The sequence below is a fragment of the Artibeus jamaicensis genome, unplaced genomic scaffold (assembly GCF_021234435.1).
Source record: "Artibeus jamaicensis isolate MK-2021 breed Jamaican fruit bat unplaced genomic scaffold, CSHL_Jam_final contig_484, whole genome shotgun sequence".
NCBI classification, from domain to species: domain Eukaryota; kingdom Metazoa; phylum Chordata; class Mammalia; order Chiroptera; family Phyllostomidae; genus Artibeus; species Artibeus jamaicensis.
The window spans coordinates 370466-380427 of NW_026521859.1; the positions used below are offsets into that span (position 1 = coordinate 370466).

The 9962-nt window shown below is 37.9% G+C and overlaps 1 pseudogene; it reads right to left on the minus strand.

Annotated features, from left to right (window-relative positions):
* Positions 1-7350: 7350 nt before the first annotated feature.
* On the minus strand, positions 7351-9318 carry LOC128627924 (ATP synthase F(0) complex subunit B1, mitochondrial-like; annotated as a pseudogene).
* Positions 9319-9962: the final 644 nt, after the last annotated feature.

Genomic DNA, 9962 nt, shown 5'->3' on the forward strand with positions numbered 1-9962 from the left:
TCATATCTAAGGCCCAACGCTAGTACTATTCTTGGAATTTTAAGAGATTCTCATATCCTTTCTCTAAATTCCCTTTCATTTAACCAAGCCTCAGTAGGGGAGCCTCTTACTTGTAAACAAGTCACTTATAGCCAATAGAATTCAATTGCATCCATTATTAAATGGATATTATTGAACTGCTAATAGTTATTGGGCTCTGTATTAGGCACTGGGAAAAGAAGATAAATAAGACCTGGCCATAGATCTCAAGCACTGTGGAATTATACAAATGCTCATGAGCACAGGGGAATGCAGAGAAAGTATTATCTAAAGTAGTGATGGATTACTTCTAGTACCCAAAAAGGACAACAGAGGTCTCTCATGACTCAGTGAATCACTTTCATAATGACTTAACACACTAAGTTTTTATGGACCTACATATTTTATTATACTTTCTTTTCATGATCTTGGTGTAATAGGTTATACTAAGCAATTGTATATGAGTAAATGAGATGCATTTAACCTTATAGTGCTGAAACAGCTTTTACAATCCCTTTTGATTCTGAAAGTATTTTCTGAGTAATTTAAGACTTGTTTCCATTTCAAATATAGAATCATCATTAGAATACTTGTCCTAGTTGTTACTGATAGGATTGCAGTATACTCAAGGAATTCTAGAAGGCACTATAAGAGAAGAGACTCTCCCACACAAAGCACTTACATATTTAGCAAGACTAAAGGACAAATAACCTGTAAGAAATAATGAACGTAGCCCTGGATGGTGTGGCTCAGTGGGTCAAGCAAGTGCCAGACCGCAAACCACAGGGTCACCAGTTTGATTCCTGGCCAAGAAGGACATCAATGTCTTTCTTCCACCCTTCCCCTCACTCTAAAAAATAAATAAAATTTTTACATAAAAAGAAATAGAAAACATAGATGAAAATGTTGCTTGAATTCTTGTTGACAATATTTTTACTGTAAATGAGGTGAATAATTTTCCCTTTCTCTCTCTCTCTTTTTGTGTATTTTTAACTAGAGTTTTGTGAAAGTGTTAACCACTGAAGAGAGAGTTTAACTCTTGATCTTGAAAAGTATTTTGCTGATTCCTCTTATTCAGTTAGTTCCAGTCACCTGAAGTCACACATATGCTATGGGTTCAAGGCCAGCTTAACCATTGGGTTGGCCAAAAGTTCATTTAGTTTTTTTCTGTGTGATGGCTCTACTTCAAAACAATTTTGTTAGACTGTATTATGCTGTCATATCATCATGCATTTAAAAAAGTATCAAAATTGGTCAATTTTTGTGCAGCCATTACAATATTGAAGATGAAAGAAAATACATCATATTTTTAGTGTATTATGCTTTATTATTTCAAGAAAGGCAAACACACAACTGGAATGCAAACAAAAAGATTTGTGCAGTATACAGAGAAGGTGCTGTGACTGGTCAAATGTACCAAAAATGGTTTACAAAGTTTCTTGGTACTATTGATATTTGGGTAAAATAATTCTTTGCTGTGGGGCTGTCTTATGCACTGAAAGATGTTTAGCAGCACCCCTGGCCTCTAACCACTAAAAGCCAATAGTGGAAAATAGCCAACATACTCAAAATATCCAAATCAATAAAATTATTGGTGAAAATGAAAAAAATGTGCCTTTTATGGAAAAAAACTGAACAGACCTTTTGGCCAACCCTATATGTTGCTCTCCACAGATGATTAGCTGGGTAGGTGATTAAAGGAAATAAACTTGGAACTGGTCACAGGATGTGCCCTGGGAGGGGAATCTGGTGAAGCTGACCTACATCTGGATTAGTCTGCTCAGGCCATCAGAGCAAAATGCCACAGACAGGGTAGCTTACACAACAAAAGTTTATTTTCTCACAGTTCTGGAGGCTAGGAGCCTGATATGAAGATGTTGGCAGGGTTGGTTTCTTCCGAGGCCTCTGTCCTTGGCTTGTAGATGGGCATCTCCTCCCTGTGTCTTCCCATGGTCTTCCCTCTGTGCACGTGTGATGTCTATATCCTATCCTCCTCTTAAAAGGATACTAGTCATATTGAATTAAGGCCCACCCATATAACTTCTTTTATCTAATTGCTTCCAAATCCAGTTTATATTCTGAGGTACTGGGGTTAGAACTTGAACATACAGATTTTTTTGGCGGGGGAGGGCGCACTTTAGTTCATTACAGGCGCTTAAATATGTTGCCATCTACAGATGACCAGCAGTTGGTTGAAGAAAACAGGTTAATCAGATTGGTCCTGTGATGCGCTCTGGGCTAGGAATGCTGTGAATCAGACCAGTCCTGTTGCTGTGTCAAAAAGAGGCCTGGATCACTGGACCTATGGTTTCCCACGCCTGCACTCAGGCTTTGAAGCTGTTCAGGAATGCTGTTTTTTTCCTGAAATCTGGCCCTGTTTTAACTCATGTTGCAATGCATTTCTTAATTCTTCCATATGTAAAAAAAATTTGGCAAACCTAATTAATGCCATGGATTAATGTGTGTGATTCTTCTTATTGAGTTAGTGCCCATTGCCTGAAGCCACATGTGTGTGCATAGCTCCTAAACTGAGTATTGCTTGGATGTTCATTAATAGGCACTCTTCAGACTTTAAAGTTTGCTGTTAAAAAAAATGTAGGTAGCTATTGTGTTTCCCTTTAAGCATGAGTCCTTGGAGAATCATATTCTCTGTTAAACACCAAAAGAAGCCCACTTTGTAGAGGGATGCTAATGAGCTATTAAGTGATATTGCCTCTGAAAAAAATGAGAAAGAAAAGAAGAGGGCCATTTGAGATACAAGAGAATCTTTTTGTGGATCCCCACAGGATCTCTACAGGAGGGAACGTGGTGAGAGAGAAGTCCAAATCTTTGGAAAACTGAAGGGGTAATTTAGAAAAATGAAAACTATTTTCTGATAGAAAGCTGACAAAATTACTTAATGCTTTTCATATGATAGGCACTTAAAGGTTAAAACCAGTTTTGTTGCTAGTCTGCTTGTATATGTAATGTTTCTTTAAGTACATAAGTATTTTTATAAAAGATTTACTTTCAGCTTTTGAATGCTCTCTGAAAATTATACTATGCAATAGGCCATGTATATTACTATTAAAATTGTTAGTGGGTCAGGCAGTTGGCAGGGTTTGTACCGACTGAGGCTGTGTAAGGTGACCATGGAAAGTTATAAGAAGTGCTTTATAATCTCCCAGACCTTGAATATTTCTGCCTATAAGACTGTAGCACATCAACAAACATTTGAGAAATATAGTGTCTTCCATTAAATATAGAAAGCCAAATTAAAGGCAACTATTAATGCAATACAGATCTTACATTTGCTGTAAAAATGCAACATCTTACATTTAATCAGTCGTTAAATGTGGTGCTGGAAAAAGTGGGTGAGCCTTCTTATATTCACAGGGAAAAGTAGGTCAAATGCCATTTATTTGAAATAGAACCTCTTAATCATTTGTAGCAGCACAGAAAGAGACTTGAACTAAAGAAAAATTAATGTAGAATCTAAGCAGCTGGACAAGGTATTTGGAGTGATTGTCTATACTTGTTGGCTTTCTAAGACTAATAATGTCTTATGCCTTAACTCATAAGCAGGGAATAGTGACGGATGAGCATCCAGTTGAGTACAGCTCTTGGATAGCTCTAAATAATAACACATGCACACTCAGTAATCACCTGGTAGGAAGAAAGTAAGAGGCCCAACCACAGTTGTTAACTGAATACTTCATCCATGTTTCTTAGACACTTCCGACTGCAGTCCTGCCTGCTCTAAGTGTGAATGTGTTCACCGCCTTTGCAATTCTTTCTTGGTTGTGTGTGTGATTTCTTTATTTTGATGATCTTATAAAACAAATTTCCAACAAGAGTTGTGGAAATCAGTAATGGGCAGCGATTCCACTAATTCATGTAATTAAAAGACACTGTGCAGTGTTGTATAGTAGCTAGGAGCAGAGGCCTCCGGGCCAGGCTGCCCAGGTTCAAACCTTTGCCCTGCCAGTGTGATAGAGGTGATGGCATCTCTCCTCGCCTCAGATTTCTCCTCTGCCAAATGAATGTGAGAATAGTATGGTTGCAAGAATTGAATTTATATGTGTGAGAAACTTGGACTTATTAACATTTTTAATTAACATATAGTTGGCATACAGTCTTATACTATTTTCAGGTGTACAACATAGTGACTTAATATTTATATACTTAATGATGTGATCACCATGCTAAATCTAGTAACTATCTGTCACCATGCACATTTATTACAATGATTGATGATTTCCCTTTATTTCCATTTATTGCAATATAATTGACTTTAGTCATTCCCTTGACTCTATTATAATTCTATGGCTTGATTTTTTATAACAAAGTTTGTACCTCTTATCTCCCTTCACCTTTTTCACCCATCCTCGTACCTTTCCTCCTTTGGCAAACATCAAATCTCTGTTTCTATGAGTCTGTTCTTCTTTTATTTTGATCGGTTTTCTTGTTTGTTTTTAGATTGTATATATAAGTGAATTATATAGTCTTTTTTGGCTGACTTATTTCACTTAGCATGATACCCTCTCGGCCCCTGCATGTTGTTTCAAATAGCAAGATTTCATGTCTATTCACTGCTGAGTAATATTCCATTGTATATATGTATAACATTTTCTTTATCCAATTGTCTATTGATTGACACCTAAGTTTCCTCCAATATCTTGTAAATAATGCTGCAAGGAACTAGGGGTGCATATATTTTTGAATTAGTGTGTTTTGAAGAGAAATTGCTGAAACCTGGAACAATATGTATTATAAGCAAGACAAAAGTGATATCTAGCATAGTTTGCCAAATAAAGCACTTTAATTAGCTATCCCAGCAGACTATTTTGTTCATCTCCTAAATATTTATGGTGTTTTGATCTTTTCTGGTGATTTTGACCAGGGCTCTTGTAGGTCTAATATGTTTGCAGGGCCCTCTGGGGAGTATTTCTAGACGTCAATTGCTCCAGAGAGCCAGCCTCCTGTCTCCCTTCATTTTTTTTCCTGTCTGTTAGTTCACAGCCTTTTTGGAAGCTTCAGGTTTAATCTGAAACTGACCCCAGTGGGCAGGAAGAGATGAACGGAAAAAGCAGATGGCTCCAGATTGGTAGGTGGCGGGTTTAATGAGCAAGGGAATTTACTTACAAAGGCTTATCTTGGGCAACTAACTGCAAGGCGAATAGTTTTCTGCACCTGCCTTTTTATTTTTTATTAAAAATTTTCTTATTGTTGTTCTATTACAGTTGTTTCAATCTCCCCCTATTGCTCTCCTCTGCTCAGCCCATACCTTCTCAATGCCCACCCTGTTGTCCATGCCCATGGATCATTCGTCCTTGCTCTTTAGGACCTTCCCCTTCTTTCCTCCCTTGTACCCCACCCCCACTCCTCTGGTTCCTCTCAGTTTGTTCATTATTTCCATGCTTCAGAATCTTGAAAGTTTATGTAGAGGCCTTAATGGGGGTCAGTCACACACACAGAAGCCCTTAACTGGTTTTAATTATATACCCAGTCCAGATAATTTCTATAACATTACTGTCTCAGGGCCGTGTCCTTGGGCAGCTTCTTGCCTGGGGGAGGTAAGCGAAGTGTACATTCCAAGAACAGGGGAGGGATGGAGGAACCTCTGATTACCTGGGTCCAGCTTGCTGGTCAAACAGGCAGTCATATTTTCTCGAGGACCATCCCCAACAACTTCCTGCCTTCTTCCCTTTTCCTTCCCCTTTGCTTCACTTCTTTCATTCATTATAAAATATTTAAATACCAAACTTTAGGAATTACACTAGAGTTGCAGAGATGAATATCACAAAATCTTGACTTCAAGGAACTGACAGTTCAGGGCAAAGAGGGAACAGTTTGCAGCACAGATAAGTAAACAGATAATTTCAATGCAGCCTGGTTACTGCTATCCCAGAGGTAAGCACAGGGTTCTAGGAAGCTACTTTGAGGGGCAACTGACTCAGAGTGGGACAATGGTCTTGATGATGGAGGAGAAGACCTTGGGGAAAAGCTTCCTGAAAAGATAAAATATGATTCAGCCTGGGTATTAAAATTACATAGAATTTAGCCAGAGTTGGATGAAAGAGATGGGCTGTTGAATGACAGAGAAAAAGATAGACATGGTACAGAGAGATGCATTTTAGCACATTGCCACATCTAGAGGTGAGAAAGGGTTTGGTGTATTTGGAAGATGTAAGTAGATCAATGAAGGGCTGCAATGCAGTGAGCTATGAAGGGGAAAACTAATAAAAGATTTTTTTAGCCTATGCTATGGAGGTTAGGAATTTTCTTTTAAAAAAACCCTTTAACAGCAAGCAAAATAAAAACAAAGATACTGAAGTAATCTCCAAGGCCATAGAAATTCCAACAGAGAACAAGGGGACAGTGACCAGAGGGGAAGGATTTACAGGAACTAGTATAAAGGACACATGGACAACAATTAAGGGGGGGTGGAAATGGGAGGGAGGTGGGCTGGGATCGGAGTAAAAGAGAGAAAACTGTACTTGAACAATAATTAAATGATTTTTTTTAAAAACCAGAACTTTGAAGAGCTATTAGAAATTTTAAGCAAGGAAATAGTAAAGACTGATCGGCATTTCAGATTCTTCCTAGCACTGTGGGGAATAGCTGTGAAAGAGCTAAGATGGACAGTAAGGAGACTAGTTGTAAAAACATTACAGCAATGTCCTTGAGAAATTAGGGCCTGAGTCAAGGCAGTGTCACTCGGTTGAGGGAAGTAAATGAGATCGAGTTCTCAGAATTCTGCTCTCCTATGTATTCTTTCAAATTAGTGGAGGAAACAAACACCATTTTTGAGTATCCTCTGGCCTTTGAATCCCTCATTATCTCAGTTATTTTACAAGTAAGGCACCAGATTCTTCAGGTATAAGTGACTTACTCAGAGCCACATGGCTGTGCAGTCACAGAGCAGGAATGATGGACTGGGTATGTCCTTTATAAAATCTCATTCAATCTCAATTGTTTTGTGGGCAAATAGCATTCAAGTGTCACCTGAGTTTCCTGGATGGCTTGAGAACCACTGAAATCATCTTAGAATGCAAGTGTTTAGAACTAGAAACTGAGTTGCTAAAACTTGACTTCCAGATGGTTGGAATTTTGGATCAAGCAATGAATCGTTCTGATACTCTCAGGAATTGTCTTTATTAATAGAGATCAAAATGGCTCATGACCAGTCCAACTTTTCAAACAACCATTAATTTACTGAACATCGAGGTGCCTATTTTTCTTTCTTTTTTTTTAGGTACCAAATTTTATTAAAAGCAAACTGTTTATTCAAAAGTGATCATGGAACAATTTAAAAAATGCAGAGCAAGAAGGATGAGAAACATCTCACTGGGCAATCGGTTGTTTTAAATCTGTCAGATGAAACTCACGCTTTCCATTTTTAGGTGGGGTGGTGCACTGGACCCCAGTAGAAGGCGATGCAGAAAGCTTTGGTCACCGCCTCATTTCCACTCAGTCAAGTGTTTCTAGCTGTTGCAGTCGGGCTAGATTTATCTACACAACTGGCTGTGCTTGGGCCTTCTTTGCAGGCAGCTCCGGATCTGCAATGTGCAGATCTTGGCAGATCTTGGCAATTGTCTCCTTTTCCTTCTGTGCAGAGATGCTCTGCACTACGTGTTTCTCCACTCAGTTTATCATGTGCTCTTGCTCCTTCCAATGCATCATATTCTGCACCAAGGTATGATAGTCCAGGAGATTCTTTACTTCTTTGTATACTATTCTATGCAGCCATTCCTGGTAAGTAATCTCCAAGGCCATAGAAATTCCATTTCTCTGGACGTTGAAAGGGTAATGGCACTTTTGAACCAGTGTCTGCTGGGACTTCTCCAGATCAGTGTCTGCTGGATAGTTTTGATGGAAGCTCATTTTGCTTCTTCTAGCTGGGCAATTTTTTTTTGATCATTGACTTTATCAGCACATTCCTCAATGGAGGCACCATATTTTTTAACCATATGGACAAGGAGCCCTATTGTTGACATGGCAGAAACTGTCTCTGGAGTAACCACATATATTTCTTTGGGTAGAAAATATAGGATAAGCCCAGTTCTGAGCACAGAGGGTCCTGTTACACTGGTTTCAGGGTACAGGAACTAGATGAATTCCTCAGAGATCATCCCACAGTGAACTTTTCCTCCATATTCAGGAAGAGGTGGTACAGGGGCAGACATGGCTGCCCAGTGTGGAAGATCCTTGCCTGCAGTACCCCTGGACCAAGGAGGGCTGTGTGCTCCAGAGAGGGCCCTGCTGTGGTGGCAGCAGAAAATGCCACTTGAGACAGCATGGTCAGCGAGGGTTCATTCAGAGGTCTTGGCATCCCAGTGACCTTGACAAGAGAGTCTGTCAGGGGAAGGAGCAAGATGGTTACTTGCAAGTCTCGCCCAGGTGTCTATTTTTTTTTCAGTAGCTGTACTAGGTCCTCCTTCTATAAAAATAATTAAAACAATATCGACAATATGTATTACAATTACCATTTATTGAAAAACTACTCAAAACTAGGCACCATTAAAAGTGCCTTACATGTTTTAACTTACTGAATTATCTTGGCTACCATATAAGGTAGGTATCATGATAATCCCTGTTTTAGAGATGAGTGTCATATTTTTGTATTGCCCTGATACTCAATATTTTTGTATTATTTGTAATTTCTACAGTAAGAATATATGCTAATTTTTTAAAGAGAAGAAATAAGTAAAAGGCAAATCAGTCACTCAATAAATAACATTAGGTTGAAATACACGAGATCAAGGTTTGTCTATCTACCTTAGAAAAAGAAGGGGCTGGAGAGGTGGTGGTGGGAATGCTTTCCCAACAGGAATGTTAATCGCAGTATTGGCACTTTGCTAACTAAGCCCATCAAACACCTTGGGGATAGGTCCAGGCATTGCTAACAAGAATACCAGGAACTTGTTATAAAAATAATCCTGGGAAAAGATATTTACTATTTTTAGATCATCAACATATATTATTTGTCTATAAGATTGTGTTGTTATCTTCTTTGTATGAATATGTCTATATTTGTAAGAAGTGAGTCAGCTTTTAGGTTTCTTGACTTTATGGGCTTGAATTAAAAGCTACAAAATGATACTATAATTAATTTTTAGTTGTTAGTTAAGTATTCTGGGAAGAGGCCAGTGTGTTCAAAAGATAGGAAAACTGGAGAAGGAAAAATACTTACCTAAAATAAGAAGCATTAAGATGATGCAAAACTGCAGAAAATGTGTGAAAAGTTATTCAAGCTCAGGGGTTGCTTTCACCTGGGAAGGGATGCACAGCAGAGCACGGTGTTCTGTCACTCCAGCGTATCATCGCCTGTGACAATTTAGTTTATTCTTTTTTTATTTCATTGCACTGTAGAACATTAACAATATCACTGTTAACACATCAAGCATTGCTTTGTCATTAATTATAGACAGCTTTTTCTTCTTTGAAATATATGTGTGATCTAAAAAGGTTGCCTATATTCTGCAATATGATTTCACTAAATTCATAGGATCTAATATTTAGTAGAATATATTTATGGTTCGCCTATGAGACACTTTTTATGGAAGTAGTTGAAGGATATGTAATTCAGAAAATAATTTAAAAGTCTATTTGACATATTGAGAAACAGAAAAAGACTGCAATAAAAGGTTAATGAAGGTTACATTATAATAACCCCTATTAAGTAAGCATAATAAGTAAAAATAAAACAGATAACCCAATAAATACCAAATGAGAATATGGACTGTTCATTGACCCCCAATCTGCTTGTGTCTTGTATTATTATTAGCTGTTAATTATCTGAAAAATTTACTTTTACCATATAGTCTTAACCTAAATAATGTTACATGTATACACTGTCCCCTGTTGATAAAAATCTTTATCATTTTCAGAACAATTTCATATTTATTACTTTATTTGACTTTCACAAAAACATGTTTGATGACCAGAAAGACACTGTTTAT